The sequence below is a fragment of the Bos indicus x Bos taurus genome, chromosome 13 (assembly GCF_003369695.1).
Source record: "Bos indicus x Bos taurus breed Angus x Brahman F1 hybrid chromosome 13, Bos_hybrid_MaternalHap_v2.0, whole genome shotgun sequence".
NCBI classification, from domain to species: Eukaryota; Metazoa; Chordata; class Mammalia; order Artiodactyla; family Bovidae; genus Bos; species Bos indicus x Bos taurus.
In genome coordinates this window covers 30,289,551-30,307,822 of record NC_040088.1, presented here as the reverse complement: position 1 = coordinate 30,307,822, position 18,272 = coordinate 30,289,551, and the positions used below count along the sequence as shown (strand labels likewise).

General features: G+C 44.6%; 1 long non-coding RNA gene across 1 annotated transcript in view; it reads left to right on the top strand.

Annotated features, from left to right (window-relative positions):
- LOC113903311 overlaps positions 1-5,394 on the top strand; it is a 36,825-nt gene extending 31,431 nt beyond the window's left edge. The window contains exon 3 of the long non-coding RNA XR_003514073.1: positions 2,981-5,394. This is a non-coding gene — a long non-coding RNA (uncharacterized LOC113903311). The remainder of the gene's footprint in view (positions 1-2,980) is intronic.
- The last annotated feature ends 12,878 nt before the right edge of the window (positions 5,395-18,272 follow it).

Here is an 18,272-nt window from a genome sequence, read left to right as displayed (position 1 = left end):
CAAGGACTCAAAAGCAAGAGGAGGGCCACCTCTCCCCATTGCCATGAGGACATTACCCTACATCCAGATGTTGTCTTCAGGAGAAGGAAGCCAAAGAGGAAACAATTTGAAGAAAAAATAGCAGCCCCGTGGCAGTTTAAAATTAAAAACCAGACCACAACATTTATGAAAATGAAGCTGATACAAAATAAAAATATAGGTTTTCAACCAGAGATGTTAACACACCAATAAGGGACATTTGGAAATAGGTGGGGCATTCCCGCCCCCCACAACTTTTTGTCCTGAAAATTTTCAAACAGAAATGTAAAAAGAATAATTGAACAAATGCACATACATCCATCACTTAGATCTCTCAATTGTTATGGGGATTTGGGGGGCCATAATTGTTTTATCTATTTTCTCTGAAGTAGTGTACAGTAAATTACAAACAGTTTGACATTTCACCCCAAATACATCTCTGAAAAATAAGGACATTTTTCTGCATAATGCGGGGGTATTCTTGGACGACAATGGAGAGTGCTTCTGGAGGCAACATGGGTGAGGGGCAGTGCTGGGTTCACCTCAGCTCAGGGAAGAATTGTCTACCCAAAACTCGGACAGCGTCACCTTGTGGAAAGCCTGCTCCATGGAAAGACACACTTGTGTGGCAGTGTGTGTGGGGGAGGGGGCGGCACAGGTAGGACAGGTGCTATCCTATATTTATTCATAAAAGTCACACACAAACTGATAAAATATTAGGTGTGTGTGTATGTTTTTGTTGTGTGTGTGTTATTCGCTCATTAATGCCTGACTCTGCGACCCCATGGACCATAGCCCTCCAGGCTCCTCTCTCCGTGGAATTCTCCAGGCAAGAACACTGGAGTGGGTTGTCATTCCCTTCTCCAGGGGACCCTCCCAACCCAGGGATCAAACCCGGGTCTCCTGCATTGCAGACAGATTCTTTACCAAGAAGAGCCACCAAGGAAGGTGCTCTAAGACATGAGGACATACATTCAACAAGATTATAAAGAAACAGCAGGAAAAAAATCAGCTATAATCCTACCCTCCAGGATCAACCACAGTGAACACTTGGCCTTATTTCCTTCTAGCCTCTATCTATTTACATAGTTGAGATCAAACCATGTTTGATGAGATCATACATATTCAGTTTCTATCTTAGACTTCTATCAAAAGTCTCCTGACTCCTGTCCACTCACACCACCTAGTAGGTTGAGGGCCTGGAGAGTAAGAGATCTGTTTCTGAAATGAACAATATGCCACATTTTAAATAATGAGCCTGATTGTGCTTAGTCGCTCAGTCCTGTCCTACTTTTAGTGACCCCAGGGACCATTGCCTGCCAGGCTCTTCTGACCATGGGGATTCTCCAGGCAAAAATACTGGAGTGGGTTGCCATTTCCTCCTCTAGGAGATCTTCCAAACCCAGGGATCAAACCCAGGTCTTCTGCACTGCAGGCAGATTCTTTACCACCTGAGCTACCAGGGAAGCCCTGATGAGCCTGATTGGTGGCTTGTTAATTTACCCTGCTCTAACTATTGCCTGGAAAATCCCATGGATAGAGGAGCCTGGTAGGCTGCTGTCTATGGGGTCGCATAGAGTCAGACACGATTGAGCAACTTCACTTTCACTTTTCACTTTTCATGCATTGGAGAAGGAAATAGCAACCCACTCCAGTGTTCTTGCCTGGAGAATCCCAAGGACGGCAAAGCCTGGTGGGCTGCTGTCTCTGGGGTTGCACAGAGTCGGACATGACTGAAGTGCCTTAGCAGCAGCAGCAGCAACTATTTGTGACCTCAATTAATCCTCAGGGAGACTTTATGATGTAGAGTTTATCATGCTATTTTCCAGGTGAGACATCTAAGGCTGAGGGAGTGCAGGAAGCTAGCTAGAGGTTCCATAAACTATGAGCTTCTCTACCCTGACGTACAGCCCCTAATACAATGATGGGCTCCCTGACCAGCTCTGAGGAGGGGGAGACAGGAATACTGGGGATGCAGAGCAGACTCTTCACCCAGGGTTCTTGGAATATGAGAGACTCCCAGACTCTCTTCTGGGGAATCCTAAAGAGCAAGTAGGACTTATCCAGTTTTTTGGGTGTGTGTGTGTGTCTCTCTCTTTCCCCTTTTGGTCATCTACATCTCTGTTGGAGCATGGTTTAGGAAAGCAGAGTTCACCCATTTACGTCTGGGTACGTGTGCCTGGGGCCAGTACTGGAGTGAAAACACAAACTATCTGTAATAAATTAAAGATGGCTGAAAATTCTTTGACATTCTTTCCATTCAAGAGGAGGGATCTATGTGCTTCCCCTGGAGTCTGGCAGGTTCAATGACTACTTGACTAACAGAATGCAGTAGAAGTGAAATTGTGTCTGTTTGTGGGCCGAGACCGAAAGAGACTGGAAGCTCCACATTCGTTTGCACTTGCCCTTAGAACGCAGCTGCCATGCTGTGAGGAAGCCCAAGCAGTCGTGTAGAGAGACCCAGGTAGAGATAATGTGGGCCACTGGTCTATAGCCCCAGCTGAACTCCTAACCATCAGCCAGCACCAACCTGCTACCCACGGGAGTGAGGCATCTTGGAAGTGAATCCTTCAGTTCTATTCTAACCACTCCAGCTCATGCTTCATGGAGCAGAGATGAGCCAACTCTGCTAATCCCTGCCCAAATCACAGATTTGTGGGCAAAGTAATTGACTATTGTTATTTTAAGCCGCTACATTTTGAAATGGTTTATTATGCAGTATTAGATAACCAGAACACCATTGTTTTCTGAGCTGATCTAATAAGCCAAATTATATGTGAAACCTTTTACACATGCTGCCTCCTTTAATCCTCATACTTCTCACCAAGGTAAGAAAGACAATAGCTGACATTTACTGAGTGCATGCTATATGCCTACTGCAATTCAAAATCCTTTTGCAATTCATTTAATTTTGTTGTTCTAATAACTCTTTTTTATAAGTACTCTTATCCTCCTTTTACAGATAAACAGGAACAGAGAAATGGAAGAACTTGCCCCAAACCATGCAGAAGGTGGTAGAGCCAAGGACTCAATAACCAGATTTGAAAGCCAGCAATCCAATCACTGTAATTGTTTGCCTCTGACAGAAGATTGATGAGAAGACCCCTCATAGAGGCGAAGTGACTTCCCCAAGGCTGCACAGCTAATGGGAGATTTTGAACCACTTATTCTCTGGGTTCCTCCATTGAAGCTGCAATTGCCCTGACAGCACTGCCTGCCCTTTTGGGCTTACGTCTGTATGAGACACGGCTGTCTCTCAATCTTCGTTGGTGTCCCTTAGCTTGATCTGCGTCCTTACTCTGCAGCTGTGGTCCCCAGTGACCTTTGGCTGTTCCCACACATTTAATTCCATCCTCAAAGCACAGGATTTTTCCAATCAAGAAAATTCTTTAGAAGAATGTGCCTCAGGCTCAGAAGGACTTTCCAGGAGAACTTTCCAACATTCCAAAGATACTCTGTGCTTTGAGCACAGCCTGGCTCTAGACCTCTCGCCCTTCCTGCTGGTCCCTGGCCTTTCCTGCACCTTCCTCCGTCTGCTTTGCAAATGAGGAATGGGGGTGAGCTGGGCAGAATGTCAGGGATAAGAGAAAGTGACCATGAGCTCTACTGTCACACAGGCATGTGCCCTAGGGCAACTACTTAACCTCTCTGAACCCCTACTTACTTACCTGTAAAATGGGGTTTTGAATAACCTTTTCCTCGTCAGGTTGTCGTGAGGATTAAATGAGGCAGTGTATGTGTTTCTCGGGACTCCCTTCAGAGTAAGCCTTCTTGCCTGTTTGCCTGTCGGTCCACAACTGCCCGTAGCTCCCACGCTTGTGAGAGAAAGTCTAGAGGCTGCTGCAGGCCCCTGCGAGGCCATCACTGGAGCCCACGTTTCTGTCCACTAGTACAGAGGAGCACATGCCTTCTGCTTCTCTTCTGCCTCCCAGCACTGCTGTGAGTGCCTTTTGTTGGCACATCCAACCTACAAACCTGCTGGCCAGGGAGTCCTGGGAATGTCCCTTCTACGCATCTAGTCCCTGCCACGGGGGGAGAGCATGGAAGTGGGGAAGCGGTGCTGAGTTGCCAACAGGAAATCTAGCATATTTTCATTTCTACAGAACCAACAGGCAAGGGCAGTGCTTAACCCAGATGGGAACAACAGTCCTCACTGAATGAAGATACATGAGGCAGTGTAGAGTGGAAGAGAGCAAAGGAGAGCAGGGCTTACCTTGTGAATGGCCTAGGAAGCCAGAAAGACTGGTGTCTGGGTCTCAGGCACTTTGGAGCTGAGTTTGAGCATCTGCACTGGCTCAGAAATAAGATGTGTGCTACGCTTCGAATCAGGGGCTAGGAACACAGAGATGAGGGAGGGGTGGCGAACTTGCTGAGGGGCAGAGGCAGCCATGACTACAGTGCCGTGTTTCTGGGGAAAGTGGAGCATTCCAAGACTGCAGTGTGTCCTGTGAGCAGTTCTGTCAGGTGCAGTAGTGTGCAGGACGGGGAACCACATGGAAGCGTGTTCTCATTTGACTAGTTCTATGGCACAATTTTTGGTTGTAGAGTTTCCAAGCCTCATTCTCCAGGCTTCCCCTTCCCAGTGACTTCACTGAGTTAATCAATATCTTTTTAGTAAGTTCATTTTCTGCTTAAATTAGTCAAAGTTGGTTCTTGTGCTTGCCACCAAGTCCTGGACTATAGTGAACTCAGGCCACTGTGAAGATTAAATACAAAGACTTAGCACAGGTGGGGTATATCACAAGCACCCAGTATTAGTCAGATTCTGCAGCAGATAATTCAGACTCAGTTAAGCTGAAAGAGACTTAATACAGAGGATTAGGTGCTTGCAGGATTGTTGGACGTGTTGGATGAACAAATTCTAGGAAGAACTTTCAGGAATGTCTCCCAGAATATATCAACAAGATTGGTGCGCCAAGGGAGCTTCTAAATTTTCTATGATGAGGAGGATGGATTTCAAGAAGTCTCTGTCCCTATTGCTGGCTCCATGACCATGTTGCCTCAGCTGAGAGGCACAGATCAGGAAATTGTGTTACTGCTGTTGTTTCCAGGGCCACACTGCCTCTGCCTTGGTTGATGGCAAGAGAACATATGTGCATGACCTTCCTCTCAGTAATACAGAACGAAACATCCATCGCTGGACCTCTGTTATCACCACTACAGGAAAAAACAAATGCTTACAGCATATGCTTGCTAAAGCGGAGAACGGAAATACATTCTCTACTGCACTTCCGGCTTTGCAACAGTGCATCCATTTTTGAAAGACACGTGTATCAGGCACCCTTGACTTGAACTTGCCAGGTTTTTAGTCTGCACCCCACTCCAGTACTCTTGCCTGGAAAATCCCATGGACGGAGGAGCCTGGTAGGCTGCAGTCCATGGGATCACGAAGAGTCGGACACGACTGAGCAACTTCACCTTCACTTTGCACTTTCATGCATTGGAGGAGGAAATGGCAACCCACTCCAGTGTTCTTGCCTGGAGAATCCCAGGGACTGTGGGGCCTGGTGGGCTACCATCTATGGGGTCGCACAGAGTCGGACATGACTAAAGCGACTTAGCAGCAGCAGCAGCAAAGCATGTACTCCATCCAAGGAGCGGCGGCTGCAGGGGCGCAGGAAGGCCGAGAGGAGATACTCCACGTTCTAGGTCAGGAGGGGCGACCTCGTCCAAGGTAAGGAGCAGCAGCTGCACTTTGCTGGAGCAGCCGTGAAGAGATAACCCCACACCCAAGGTAAGAGAAACCCAAGTAAGACGGTAGGTGTTGTGAGAGGGCATCAGAGGGCACACACACTGAAACCATAATGACAGAAAACTAGCCAATCTGATCACACGGACCACAGCCTTGTCTAATTCAATGAAACTAATCCATGCTGTGTGGGACCACCCAAGATGGATGGGTCATGGTGGAGAGGTCTGACAGAATGTGGTCCACTGGAGAAGGGAATGGCAAACCATTTCAGTATTCTTGCCTTGAGAACCCTATGAACAGTATGAAAAGGCAAAATGATAGGATACCGAAAGAGGAACTCCCCAGGTTGGTAGGTGCCCAATATGCTACAGGAGATCAGTGGAGAAATAACTCCAGAAAGAATAAAGGGATGGAGCCAAAGCAAGAACAATACCCAGTTGTGGAAGTGACTGGTGATAGAAGCAAGGTCCAATGCTATAAAGAGCACTATTGCATAGGAACCTGGAATGTTAGGTCCATAAATCAAGGCAAATTGGAAGTGGTCAAACAGGAGATGACAAGAGTGAACGTTAACTTTCTAGGAATCAGCGAATTTAAATGGACTGGAATGGATGAATTTAACTCAGATGACCATTATATCTACTACTGTGGGCAGGAATCCCTTAGAAGAAATGGAGTAGCCATAACAAAAGAGTCCGAAATGCAGTACTTGGATGCAGTCTCAAAAATGACAGAATGATCTCTGTCCATTTCCAAGGCAAACATTCAATATCACGGTAATCCAAGCTTATGTCCTGACCAGTAATGCTGAAGAAGCTGAAGTTGAATGGTTCTATGAAGACCTACAAGACCTTCTAGAACTAACACCCCAAAAAGATGTCCTTTTCATTATAGGGGACTGGAATGCAAAAGTAGGAAGTCAAGAAACACCTGGGGTAACAGGCAAATTTGGCCTTGGAGGACAGAATGAAGCAGGGCAAAGGCTAATAGAGTTTTGCCAAGAGAATGCACTGGTCATAGCAAACACCCTCTTCCAACAACACAAGAGAAGACTCTACACATGGACATCACCAGATGGTCAACACCGAAATCAGATTGATTATATTCTTTGCAGCCAATGATGGAGAAGCTCTATACAGTCAGCAAAAACAAGTCTGGGAGCTGACAGTGGCTCATGAACTCCTTATTGTCAAATTCAGACTTAAATTGAAGAAAGTAGGGAAAACCACTAGACCATTCAGGTATAACCTAAATCAAATCCCTTATGATTATACAGTGGAAGTGAGAAATAGATTTAAGGGCCTAGATCTGATAGATAGAGTACCTGATGAACTATGGATGGAGGTTCGTGACATTGTACAGGAGACAGGGATCAAGACCATCCCCATGGAAAAGAAATGCAAAAAAGCAAAATGGCTGTCTGAGGAGGCCTTACAAATAGCTGTGAAAAGAAGAGAAGTGAAAAGCAAAGGAGAAAAGGAAAGATATAAGCATCTGAATGCAGAGTTCCAAAGAATAGCAAGGAGAGATAAGAAAGCCTTCCTCAGCAATCAATGCAAAGAAATAGAGGAAAACAACAGAATGGGAAAGACTAGAGATTTCTTCAAGAAAGTTAGAGATACTAAGGGAACATTTCCTGCAAAGATGGGCTCAATAAAGGACAGAAATGGTATGGACCTAACAGAAGCAGAAGATATTAAGAAGAGGTGGCAAGAATACACAGAAGAACTGTACAAAAAAGAGCTTCGTGACCCAGATAATCACGATGGTGTGATCACTCACCTAGAGCCAGATATCCTGGAATTTGAAGTCAAGTGAGCCTTAGAAAGCATCACTACAAACAAAGCTAATGGAGGTAATGGAATTCCAGTTGAGCTATTTCAAATCCTAAATGATGATGCTGTGAAAGTGCTGCACTCAATATGCCAGCAAATTTGGAAAATGCAGCAGTGGCCACAGGACTGGAAAAGATCAGTTTTCATTCCAATTCCAAAGAAAGGAAATGCCAAAGAATGCTCAAACTACTGCACAATTGCACTCATCTCACATGCTAGTAAAGTAATGCTCAAAATTCTCTAAGCCAGGCTTCAGCAATACATGAACCATGAACTTCCAGATGTTCAAGCTGGTTTTAGAAAAGGCAGAGGAACCAGAGATCAAATTGCCAACATCTGCTGGATCATCAAAAAAGCAAGAGAGTTCCAGAAAAACATTTATTTCTGCTTTATTGACTATGCCAAAGCCTTTGACTGTGTGGATCACAATAAACTGGAAAATTCTGAAAGAGATGGGAATACCAGACCACCTGACCTGCCTCTTGAGAAACCTGTATGCAGATCAGGAAGCAAGTTAGAACTGGACATGGAACAACAGACTGGTTCCAAATAGGAAAAGGAGTACGTCAAGGCTGTATATTGTCACCCTGCTTATTTAACTTATATGCAGAGTACATCATGAGAAACGCTGGGCTGGAAGAAGCACAAGCTGGAATCAAGATTGCCGGGAGAAATATCAATAACCTCAGATATGCAGATGACACCACCCTTATCGCAGAAAGTGAAGAAGAACTGAAGAGCCTCTTGATGAAAGTGAAAGAGGAGAGTGAAAAAGTTGGCTTAAAGCTCAACCTTCAGAAAACTAAGATCGTGGCATCTGGTTCCATCACTTCATGGCAAATAGATGGGGAAACAGTGGAAACAGTGGGAGACTTTATTTTTTGGGACTCCAAAATCACTGCAGATGGTGATTGCAGCCATGAAATTAAAAGACGCTTACTCCTTGGAAGGAAAGTTATGACCAACCTAGATAGCATATTGAAAAGCAGAGACATTACTTTGCCAACAAAGGTCCGTCTAGTCAAGGCCATGGTTTTTCTAGTAGTCATGTATGGATATGAGAGTTGGACTGTGAAGAAAGCTGAGCACTGAAGAATTGATGCTTTTGAACTGTGGTGCTAAAGAAGACTCTTTCGAGTCCCTTGGACTGAAAGGAGATCCAACCAGTCCATCCTAAAGGAAACCAGTCCTGGGTGTTCATTGGAAGGACTGATGCTGAGGCTGAAACTCCAGTACTTTGGCCACCTCATGCGAAAAGTTGACGCACTGGAAGAGACCCTGATACTGGGAGGGATTGGGGGCAGGAGGAAAAGGGGATGACAGAGGATGAGATGGCTGGATGGCATCACGGACTTGATGCACATGAGTCTGGGTGAACTCCAGGAGTTGGTGATGGACAGGGAGGCCTGGTGTGCTGTGATTCATGGGGTCGCAAAGAGTCGGACAGAACTGAGTGACTGAACTGAACTGAACTGAAAGCATGTACCAGTGGAGATGAGTGGGCCAAACTGTGATGTCAGAAACACACCAAATATAGGAATCACTTGTCCTGCTTAGTGCCCATGCTTTGCACCTATTTACTGTCTTTTGGGTGCCCTGCTTTGCTGGTACCCTAAGCATGTCTGCTCCTGCTAGACCAAGAACCCAAAGAGGAGAAGATGAGCAGCCATGGCTTGGGTCTTCCAAGGCAGACAGAGAGAAAGTGGGCAGGATGTCAATTCCTTCTGTGCTTGGATGAACTAATTTGACAGAACAAAGAGCCTTGCCATGTCGCTCGTCTCTGCAAGCCTTGAGGCCTAGATTCAAAATTCATTCCCCCAAGGAGGTGCTTCGAGATGCCCCTGCCTCTGGGACATGTGTGGGCCAAAGAGGCAAAGCCTGAGGCAGAAGGGAGGAAGACTTTCTCCCACCCACCTGAGCTATCTTGGTGGGACACCAATTAAGAAGGCAGAGCAGCAGCAGACATACCAGTTCCTGGCAGCCGCTTCTCCCGAAGCTAATCTGGGTCATGTCTGACAAGGGAGGGTGCTGACTGAGACATCTGGCATCCATGCTCTGAAATAAGTGCAATTGAGCAGCGTGTCAGAATCAGCCCTTGGCAGCGTGGGGCAAGGTAGAGCTTAAGAGCAGGGGCCTGGAGTCAGACAGACACGGTGCTTATGTGCTCAGGGAGGGGCCAAAATGACTTAAGCTCTCTGAGCCTTTGTTTCTCTTCTGCATATGACAGAAGAGTTAATACTGTATTGGTTAATACTGTATCATGGGTGAGGGTAGCATTGATATAGTGCGTGGCACCAAGTAAGTCCTCCATAGAGTAAAAGTGAAAATCATGTCTGGTTCTTTGTGACCCCGTGGACTGTAGCCTGAGGCTCCTCTGTCCATGGAATTCTCCAGGCAAGAATACTGGAGTGGGTTGCCATTCCCTTCTTCAGGGGATGTTCCCCACCCAGGGGAACATTGCAGGCAGATTCTTTACCTTCTGAGCCAGCAGATATGGTGAAACAATTATTCAATGAAAAGGGGGAAGGAGTGGACTCATACTGAGGGCCTCCTCTGTGTCAGCTATTTGCTTGTTCTCCTTTAATCTTCACAGCCACTTAGGGCCTCCAAGTCACCAACAGTAACCCCTGGACTTTGCAGTTCAGCAGCACAGAGGCAACTCTGTGAGGCAGAAATTCTCCTCACCTTTTGTAGAGAGGGAAACTTGGGTGCAGTGGACAGTTTCAGGGCCTCACCTGTATCCTTCTGCTCTCGCTACCTCACTGACTTCTGATGGCACCTGCATTGCTTTGCCCAAGGATTTCCTGTTGCTGTCAGGCTGATTGTCTGGGAGAATGGGGACATTAACAACCCCCTTCCCAGCAGCTTTCAACCACTGACTGATGGGAATTTGTGCAGAAATACCCTGAGGCATGAGGGCTGCACGTCTCCCAAAAATTCCCAATAGGATTAAGCTTTTCATCTAATCAGACATAGTTATCCCTGTTACAAGTGAAGAAGTTTGCACCTTCTCCCTAAGGTGAAGCACCAGCCTTGTGGTCATGGTATCCACTGCTAGTTTGCTTTTCTAAATTTTTATATTGGAGTATAGTTGATTACAGTGTTGTGTTAGTTTCGGGTGTACAGCAAGACAATTTAGTTATACATATACATGTGTTAATTCTTTTCCCATTTTCATTATTATAGATTATTGAGCAGAGTTCCATGTCCATTGCTAGTTATATTAATTGTTCTTCGCAATCCCACTGAAAAGTCTGTTACCTAAAGACCAAATATAAAATTGAAGTTAAAATTTTGTACATAGGAATAAAAATAAGAAGAAAGTAGCACATAAAAATAAGCACAGGCGTGTAATAAGCAAAGAGAATATATGCAGAGTTGCACATATTACAATCTTTCACTCTGTATTTGGTCGGGGGCTCATGGTTGATGTCTGTGGCTTCCTTCTTTGCTATACATTCTGTGTTTTCCTTACTCTCAGACAGAGCCTGAGCTAATTAAAGTTCTTTTATTTAATGGAGTGACCCAAACCATCCCTCTCAAAGGGTCTGGGTCCCCAAAAACTACGTTTTGTCTGTTCATTTTCTATAGTTTTTTCTTAACATTGACTATTGGGCGTGGACACAGTAAGTGATGATCTGGAAAATCCACTGCATTGCAGACATAGTTCTTCTTATCCCCATTTTTTAGCTGCAGTCTACTTTCCTCTTGGTAATCGAGATCAATCATTCCATCCTGTAAACAACCTCCTTTGTGTTGATTGCTTCAGTGTCATAAGGAGCTCAAAACTGCCGAGTTGACAGTCTCATCTTCCAATTCAGTGGAATTCTTGTGTCCTCTGGTTGAAGTGTTCCCACCTGGAGACTAAGACCTCCAACCCAGCAGAGTTCAAGTCTCCTCAGATGGGAAGGGGGTTGTTGGGTATAATAGTGAGAGGAGACACTTCTGTGTCTATCCCTTTATTATTACGGTTCTTCATAACCAGGATCAGTGGTCTCTGATTCAAAGCACATACAGTATCCTGTAAGACAGAACCCAGTCCTTTCAGGATGTTGACTCACAACAGGTGCAGTAACTGAGCCCTCAGCAAGTTATTCCACCTTCTGATTAGTCCAGCCACTTGCAGGAGATAGGATGTGTGGCAAGAACAATTAATTCCATGGGTATGATTCCATTTCTGCACTTTCTTTGCTGTAAAATGAGTTCCTTGATCAGAATTAATATTACAGGGAATGCCAAAATGGTAGCTAAAGCCCTCAGTGAGTCCACAGATGATGGTTCTAGCAGATGCAATATGGCTAGAGAAGGCACACGTGTCTTCAGAAAATGTGCCTTTTCCAGGGAGGCTGGATCTCTGCTCCCTCCGAGATCAAAGAGACTCAATGTAATCAACCTGCTACCAGCTGTTTGGTTGGTTTCCCTGGGAATGATGCTCGTTGGGAACTCAGTGGTGATCTCTTCTCTTGATAGATCAGGCACTCAGCAGGAGCTTTAGCCAAGTTGACCTTATGGGGAAATTCAAGTTGTTGATCCCATGTATAGCCTCCATTTCTGTTGCCATGGCAATTTTGTTAATGGACTCGTTAAGCATGCACGGGATGCTTTGGGAAAGGGAATGACTAACATTCACTGAATGCATCATTTGGTCTACCTGATCATTAAGAACCTCCTCTGCAGTGGATCCTCTTTGTGGAGAGTTTCTTATGGGCACGAATGTCCTTATAGTGCGTGCCCATTCTGAGGGGGTCTATTCATATGTTCCTTCCTCAGACTTCTTTGTCACCAATCTTCCAATTATGTTCCTTCCAAGTTCATGACCATATGGCCAAACCATATGGTCTACCTTCTCTCACTCTAGACATAGTAGACAACCAGATGTACTACTGGAAATTTTGCCCATTGGGAAGATTTTTCTTTATTATTGCTGTTCAGCATCACTCATAAGTAGACTGTAGTCCTGTGACTGTCTACATTCAGGTAGTACCAGAATTTTGTTCATACTCTTTGTAAAACAGATTTGGGTTTTTCTTCCTTAGTCAACTGATTATTAAAAAAAAAAACACTCAAGAAGCCAAAGGCATTGATTAAGAGAGGGGAGGTGATGCAATAAAAGTTTATGTCAAAGGAGTCTGAGCCATCTGCTCATGCACCTTACTTGTACCTTCTGGACATGTGTGAGTTTGGCCTTATATATGCCATTTTCATTTTATGATAGATTTATATTGCATATGCACAATTAGGCTGCAGTCCATGCATGGGGTTGCTAAGAGTCGGACACGACTGAGCGACTTCACTTTCACTTTTCACTTTCATGCATTGGAGAAGGAAATGGCAACCCACTCCACTGTTCTTGCCTTGAGAATCCCAGGGATGGGGGAGCCTGATGGGCTGCCGTCTATGGGGTCTCACAGAGTCGGACATGACTGAAGCAACTTAGCAGCAGCAGCAGCACAATTTTATGTTAGATGGGTTAGGCAACACCCAGTTCATGATGAGAACCTCAGCTTCTCATGTCCTGCAATTAAATGTTCAGTCTCTACTAAGGCTCAGTGGCAAGTCAGAAGCTATTTCTAAAAGGAGAATAGTTATCTGTGGAAAAGGTCATAGATTTGCTCCATAATCCTAGGGGTCTGGGCTGTGATTCTCCTGTTGGTACTTTCCAGAGGCTCCACAGAGCATCCCTATTTGCACTTCAGATATTATTGGATATACTAGATTACAAGGCCAAAGTGGTTGAGTGGCTTGTATTGCAGCCTAGACTTGCTGTAGAGCCTTCTTGTGCTCTGGCTTTCACTTGAAGCTGATTTACAGGCAACTCTTAGAGGGGTCTAATCTCATACTTAAAGGTGATATGTGCTGTGCTGTGTGTTGTGCTTAGTCGCTCAGTCATGTCTGACTCTGAAATATGATATATATCACCTCCAAAATCCAAAAAAGGCCTACTAAGTATCGTATCTATTTTCATTGTAAGTGGTAAGGTAGAGTAACCTGTTTTTCACTTTAGAGGAGATAATCTTCTTGACTCCTTGATAATCTATTGACTCCTCAACACTTTATCTCCCACTCTTTATTCATATAAGTCTTTCTAAGGCATCTAAAGTACCTGCTACTTTCTGCTCATGAGATCCAGTGAGCAAAATGGAGTAGCCCAGTGTAATGTTTCATGGAACGTCAAGACAAATAAAGATCTCTATGGTTGGTTACGTGATCATGGCAGAGAACAGGAGAATTGATGTATTGAAGCTTGACTGAGAAGGTAGACTGTTTTCCCTACTAGGTAAAAGCAAGCTGCTTCTGATTGTCCTTGTACTTTGGTATGGGGGGTAGGGAGGCATTAGGCAATTCAGTAGCTGCTTATTGAGTGCCAGGGCAATGTTGGTTTGTTCCAGTAAAGATACTACATCTGAAATAGCAACTTCAATGGGAATCACCACCTGATTAGTTTTATAATAGTTCACACTCATTTTTTTCCAGATCCATATGACTTCTGTCTAAGAGAAACTGGAGAGCTAAATGGGAGATAAAATAAGTAACAATATTCCTACTTTTTCGAAAGCATTCATCTTTGCAGTTTCCTCAGTGATGTGATACTGCTTCAGGTTCACCACAGTAATAAAAGGGAAAGTTGCAAGGACTTCTTTGTAGTCTTCCCTTTCATAATGATCCTCACCCTATTACTCAGAGAGCCAACATGCGGGTTCTGTGAGTTTTCAAGTGTGTCAACTTAAATGATAAATTTAGAAACCGAGAACAGAGCTCAGGGTGGAGATGTGAACAAGCTGGGTCTCCCACGAGTCTGACTTGAGCTGAATGGCTATCACTTGACACTACAACCCCCACTTGAGGCCACAGGAACATTTTGGAACCCCAGGAATTAGCATCAGTTCAGAGCTCATGTAATCTCTGAAAATTTCTTTTTCCTCCCAACATAGTCACTCTAGCAGATGGCTGCAGGTCCTTTTGGGGAATGCTTAGAGGAAGATTTACTGTATGCTCTTGAGACAATGGCACAGAACAACTCTTCAGTAACACCGAGCCTCCCTTACAACTGAAGCACTGTTGCTGTGTAAATTGATGTAGGTTTCAAAACTGAGTGAAAGCCATGATTCTTCGTGGTGGAGACTGTCAGATTTTTGGCTACTGGATCTAGACTTTTTCCAGTTACAGAAATCAAATAGTTTTCTAGTAGGGTACCCATCTATTTCATTCCTAGGACTCTATGATCAATTAAACATTATCAAAGCCCTCTGTGGACCAAGACAGTCTAATAACTGGGACATTCCCTCCTTCCCTTTAAGATAGATGTGTCCACCTGGTCCTTATTAAGTCTTACCATTTGTCTTCTGCTACTTTAGGATTCCATCATTTTGACTGAAATCAAGGAGGCTGTATCAATAGTGACATTCCCCAGGATTCAACCTATCATTCAAAGAGATCAACCACAGAGCTTTCAGGGACACAGGTGCTCCCATCTCAAGGCCTTAGTCAAGGCAGTGTCTCCTAGGCCTTCTCATGAACACAGTCGGTGGGTGGGTGTGACAGCTGCACATGATAAATCCAGTCAAACTTCTCACATCCCCGTGCCTTTGAATTTCCTCCTCCATATAATTCAGGCATATAAACCCAGCTTTGGCATCCCAGTCTCATTCGATGACGCTCGCTCTTGGTTTGTTTTAGTCAATCACCAAGTAAGCAGAGACATCTCCAGGGGCATGAGATGACACATATCTGGAGTCTCTATTAAGATCAACTATGTCAATGAATTTGCTCACTATGGCATTATATTTCACCATTCTTGGGGTCCTTACTCAGGGACAGGGGCTGGTTATCCCTCTCTAGCTATTACTCGGGACCCTGTTCATACCCTAGGTGTGTCTTTTAAAAAATAATAAATTTTTTGAGATATAATTGATACACAACATATACTACTACTACTACTAAGTCGCTTCAGTCATGTCCAACTCTGTGCGACCCCAAAGACGGCAGCCCACCAGGCTCCCCCATCCCTGGGATTCTCCAGGCAAGAATACTGGAGTGGGTTGCCATTTCCTTCTCAAATGCATGAAAGTGAAAAGTGAACGGAAGTCACTCAGTCGTGTCTGACTCTTAGCGACCCCATGGACTGCGGCCCACCAGGCTCCTGCTTCCATAGGATTTTCCAGGCAAAAGTGCTGGAGTGGGGTGCCATTGCCTTCTCTAATACAACATATATTGTGGTATAATTGACATACAACATATATTGTATACAATATAGTTATTTGCTATTTATATGTATTGTGAAATGATTACCATTTCAATTCCACATACAAGTGAGATCATATGTGAATTTCTGTTCCACTGGGTTCCCAACAATGCCTCTGCCCATTCACCTGACTGGCCCTGTCTCCTTCCCCTTGTGAACCTATGAGGCCTTCAGTTCAGTTCAGTCCCTCAGTCATGTCCGACTCTTTGAGACCCCATGACTCGAAGCACACCAGGCCTCCCTGTCCATCACCAACTCCCAGAGTTCACTCAAACTCATGTTCCATCGAGTTGATGATGCCATCCAACCATCTCATCTTCTGTTATCCCCTTCTCCTTCTGCCCCCAATCCCTCCCAGTATCAGAGTCTTTTCCAATGAGTCAGCTCTTTGCATGAGGTGGCCAAAGTATTGGAGTTTCAGCTTTAGCATCAGTCCTTCCAATGAACATCCAGGACTAATCTCCTTTGGAATGGACTGGTTGGGTCTCCTTGCAGTCCAAGGGACTCTCAAGAGTCTTCTCCAACACCAAAATTCAAAAGCATCAATTCTTCAGCACTCATCCTTCTTCACAGTCCAACTCTCACATCCATACATGACCACAGGAAAAACCATAGCCTTGACTAGACGGACCTTTGTTGGCAAAGTAATGTCTCTGCTTTTGAATATGCTATCTAGGTTGGTCATAACTTTCCTTCCAAGGAGTAAGTGTCTTTTAATTTCATGGCTGCAATCACCATCTGAAGTGATTTTGGAGCCCCCAAAAATAAAGTCTCCCACTGTTTCCACTGTTTCCCCATCTATTTCCCCATGAAGTGAAGGGACCAGATGCCATGATCTTAGTTTTCTGAGTGTTGAGTTTTCAGCCAACTTTTTCACTCTCCACTTTCACTTTCATCAAGAGGCTTTTTAGTTCCTCTTCACTTTCTATCTGAGGTTATTGATATTTCTCCCGGCAATCTTGATTCCAGCTTGTGCTTCTTCCAGCCCAGCGTTTCTCATGATGTACTCTGCATAGAAGTTAAATATGCAGGGTGACAATACACAGCCTTGATGTACTCCTTTTCCTATTTGGAACCAGTCTATTGTTCCATGTCCAGTTCTAACTGTTGCTTCCTGACCTGCATACAGGTTTCTCAAGAGGCAGGTCAAGTGGTCTGGTATTCCCATCTCTTTCAGAATTTTCCACAGCTTGTTGTGATCCACACCGTCAAAGGCTTCGGCATAGTCAATAAAGCAGAAATGGATGTTTTTCTGGAACTTTCTTGCTTTTTCGATGATCCAGCAGATGTTAGCAATTTGATCTCTGGTTCCTCTGCCTTTTCTAAAACTAGCTTAAACATCTGGAAGTTTGCAGTTCACGTATTGCTGAAGCTTGGCTTGGAGAATTTTGAGAATTACTTTACTAGTGTGTGCTACCGCTAAGTCACTTCAGTCGTGTCCGACTCTGTGCGACCCCATAGATGTCAGCCCACCAGGCTCCCCTGTCCCTGGGATTCTCCAGGCAAGAACACTGGAGTGGGTTGCCATTTCCTTCTTAGTGTGTGAGATGAGTGCAATTGTGTGCTAGTTTGAGTATTCTTTGGCATTGCCCTTCTTTGGGATTGGAATGAAAACTGACCTTTTCCAGTCATGTGACCACTGCTGAGTTTTCCAAATTTGCTGGCATATTGAGTTCAGCACTTTCACAGCATCATCTTTCAGGATTTGAAATAGCATGAGGCCTTAGCATGCTCTAAATTACAGGAATTGTAAGTATACATTTGAAAGCTGCCTATGTTTACTTACGGGCTTCCCTGGTGGCTCAGTGGTAATGAATTCACCTGCCAAGCAGGAGATGCATGTTTGATCCCTGGATCAGAAAGATCTGGAGAAGGAAAAGGCAATCCACTCCAGTATTCTTGCCTGGGAAATCCCATGGACAGAGGAGACTGGCAGGGCTAGAGTCTATGGGGTCAAAAAGAGTCAGACGTGACTTAACAATTAAACAACTCTGTATGCTTATGGCTCATATATATGATACAAAGAGAGCAACAAAAATGAGCCTGCAAGATGCCAGCCTTCAGCTGCCTCCCCTTCTAACTCTTTTTTTTTTTTTTTTAACATTAGTTAAACAGTGGAAACAGTGTCAGACTTTTTTTTGGAGGGGGGGAGGCTCCAAAATCACTGCAGATGGTGAGTGCAGCCACGAAATTAAAAGACGCTTACTCCTTGGAAGGAAAGTTGTGTCCAACCTAGATAGCATATTGAAAAGCAGAGACATTACTTTGCCAACAAAGGTCTGTTTAGTCAAGGCTATGGTTTTTCCTGTGGTCATGTATGGATGTGAGAGTTGGACTGTGAAGAAGGCTGAGCGCTGAAGAATTGATGCTTTTGAACTGTGGTGTTGGAGAAGACCTTGAGAGTCCCTTGGACTGCAAGGAGATCCAACCAGTCCATCCTAAAGGAAACCAGTCCTGGGTGTTCATTGGAAGGACTGATGCTGAG